Below are 3,581 nucleotides of genomic sequence, written 5' to 3'. Positions count from 1 at the left end.
ATAATTCTTTTCACAGTCCTTGTGGGTACGATAACTTGACATTTGCTTGTCTCTTTATTACTTGTTGCGATTGTGTACACTTGCACATTTCCGTCGTTCAAACCAACACCCAAATCATGTAAACCCTAATGACATGTCATTTGTATCCTATGAATTCCTAATGTTCAAATGGGGCTCGATAGTCGTCGTATGTCGTTGAATTTCTATCGTTTCATGACATAATAAATTGCATAATAACATCTATATATTAATTCATATACAATAAAATAGTACATTAAATAGTCAATTTAACTCACATTTAAGTATTTATAGTTCATACGAACTTACCTGGCTAAATTGCAGAAATGTCAAAGTATAAGGGGCATTTTGGTAATTTTTCATTCTACTCGATTTTCCACCTAATCTTGATCTAAATTAATAATTTCATTCAATCTATAAATTTAGGTTGTAAAAATACATTTTATGCAATTTAGTCATTTTTGACATTTTTACAAATCTACCCCCAAAGTTTTACTTTCATTCAATTTAAACTCGTAGCCTAAAACATGCAAATTGACCACTTTTTTCTTCAAATTTAAGCTGAGCCAAATGTTTGTGGCACCCAAAAAAGACCAAATTTGTATTAATTTCACATCAAATCCTTTTATTTTTACTATTTTAACAATTTAGTCCCTAATCGATAAATTCATCAAAAAAACACTTAACAAAATACTTTTAATTATCAATCAACATTTTAAATTCATACTTTAACATAAAAAATCACAAGATTCATCAATGAAAACATTCAAAATCTTTAACAGTTTCAAAATCAAAGATACGGGCTAGCTGGACCTAGTTGTAACGATTTCAAAAACATCAAAATTATTAGAAACTGGTAGCTTAGGGACTTACGTGCAAGGAAACATGGTTGGACAAACATCAAACTCTCCCATGATGTTTCCGTGATGAACCAAATGGGGAAGAAAACTAATATGTTTTCTTATTTTATTAACCTTTATTTTATTTTTATCATTTAATAATAATATAATAACATATAAAAAACATAAATTAAAAGAAAATGAAGCTTTAACCGTCCACCAACTAAATAATGGGTAATTTACCCATTAAGGCCACCCAATTATAATTCTTTAATCAATTTAGCACCTTTAAACTAATAGCAATTGACTTTTTTAAGTTTTACAATTTAGTCCTTTTTAATTATATAACTATCTAAACGTTAAAATTTTTCAATGAAACTTTAATACCAACTTAATGACACTCTGTAAATATTTATAAAAATATTTACGGGTCGTTTTATAGAAATAAGGTCCCAATACCTCATTTTCTAAAACCACTTGATCTTAGGGTCATACCACTTGAACTTAATAACTCGCTTATATAAGATAAATTATCAAATTAAAAACCTTTTTAAACCATATTTGACTTGTAAATATTAAATAATAATATTTACGAACTTACTCGTCAGGTTTGGTGGCCCCAAAACCACTATTTTTGACTCCACTAAAAAATGGGCTGTTATAGAGGCCCTACTAGGTTACTGACTAATTAATTGTATAAAACATGTAATAGGAATTAATTATGAACATTGAAGTGAGTTAGTTTTCTATCATTGAATCTTATAAAATATGCAATTTGTCTCTATAATAGCTTTTCTGATCACCATAGGATTGATTGTAATATAATTTAATTAAATTACTAACTAGACCCATTAGCGTAGGAATGAATCTTAGTCTCGCCTCCTTTGGGTACGATCCTCAGAATATTTCCATATTTCATTGTAAAAACTATATTATAATCTGAACCATATACTTGCGCACATTACCTTAATTCATATATTTAGTTGTAGTATACTCAATTCCAACGTTAGTGCATCGGGAGGCGGTCAAGTTGTTGGCGCCATTACCGAGGAGTGATAACTCTTGAAAATATTTATATTTCATGTCTTTAGACCTAGCTAATTGCTTGTACTTGGGTACACTTAGTGGCTTTTTAGGACATTTTATTAGTATTATTATCATTTGCATTAGGAGCTTTGACTATGTTTACATGCTAGATATTTTTAATTGTGTGTGGAAAGGGTATGTTTTGGAAGGTGAAAGATGTGGAGAAAGAAATAAAGGAGTGAAGGTTTGTCAAGGTAAAAGGTTGGATAGTTTGCACCTTGTATGCTGTGGCAATTTAGGAAGATGACCGAGTCAACACTCATGTAGACCAGTTTTAGCCTAACTCTACTTGTATTAGAAAAATATGCCTAAAAAAAAGGAGAAGATATTGTGGGCTGTTAGAGCTGTTCTAGGAAGAAAAAGCCTATAAAAAGTTGAAGGAGGAAGCCCGAAGTGTAGAGATCCAAAGGCAACAATAGAGGGTAGCGGCTGAGTAGAGACGAAAATGGGAGACTGAAGGTAGTCCCTCTCAGCCATCACAGGACACTATGCTGCAAGATTGATGATTGATTTGGCAACAACCATCTTCCTAAGTTCTTCCATTATTTCTTATTTTGTTCTCAATAAATTTAATTGATCAAAACGATATTGGATGTTATTTCGAACTTGAATTTTAATCACCAATCCATGAGCTAAATCTCATAGGGTTGGGATTACATGATCTAAACTTTTATTTTCTTTAATGATTGAAGCATATATTTTATATAATCGAGTGTTTCATTCAATTGTTTTTATTTCCTAAATGTATGCGTATATTCTATAGACATAGATGAATATGCAGTATGCCCATAAAACTTAATCTAATTCTGAAAAGGTTGGATTAGTTGGACTGTAGTTGAATGATATGAGCAAATACTCAACAGATACTTGTTGTAAATTGTAGACATAGAGCAACATTCATATGGAATGAAGACAAAATAGTGCATGGTACCGTGATAAGGCCTATAGACACAGGCCAAGTAACTTGAGACCTTCCTCTAGAAAGAAATAGGTCACTTTAGGTCTGTTCTGAGCAATAGATTAAGTATGATTTTGGTAAGGTATTACTGAAAGTAAGGGCAGATTCTTAGTAATCCCAACCTTCCACTCAACATCACAGACCTTTAATCTGTTTCCGCAGTATCGTTGGAATAACATTCTTAATTCTTTATTTATTCACTTGTATTTTATTCACGTAATTATTCCCATAATTGCCATTACATTTTTGCTCTTGTTTTACCTTAGCACTTTCCAATATCAGTCAGTATACATTTCACACTCATCCTTATTATTTTAATTTATCACTGCGTACTTAACTCGGCTTTGCCATAACATTAATCATTTTCATAACTTGACCATTTCTATACCTAATCCGATCATTGTAGAGATGATCTCACTTATTAGTTTATTACTTGATTCGACGTGTATGCTTGCACAATTCCCATATCATTTTCACATGCGATAAGTTTTTTACGTCGTTATCGGGGATTGGCAATTTGGTGTAAATTGGTTTGGTTATTTTACTTAATTCCATTAGTTTTATTTAAATTAGTTGAATTTAGTTTCTACATGTCTGCCTAGAGATCGAAAGAATATCCTTTTGACCTAGAGATCGAAAGAACTTTCCAAAGAAGGCAAAAAAAAACTGTATATAACGAC

The sequence above is a fragment of the Gossypium hirsutum genome, chromosome D02, assembly GCF_007990345.1.
Source record: "Gossypium hirsutum isolate 1008001.06 chromosome D02, Gossypium_hirsutum_v2.1, whole genome shotgun sequence".
Classification (NCBI taxonomy): domain Eukaryota; kingdom Viridiplantae; phylum Streptophyta; class Magnoliopsida; order Malvales; family Malvaceae; genus Gossypium; species Gossypium hirsutum.
This window is presented reverse-complemented; position numbering follows the sequence as displayed.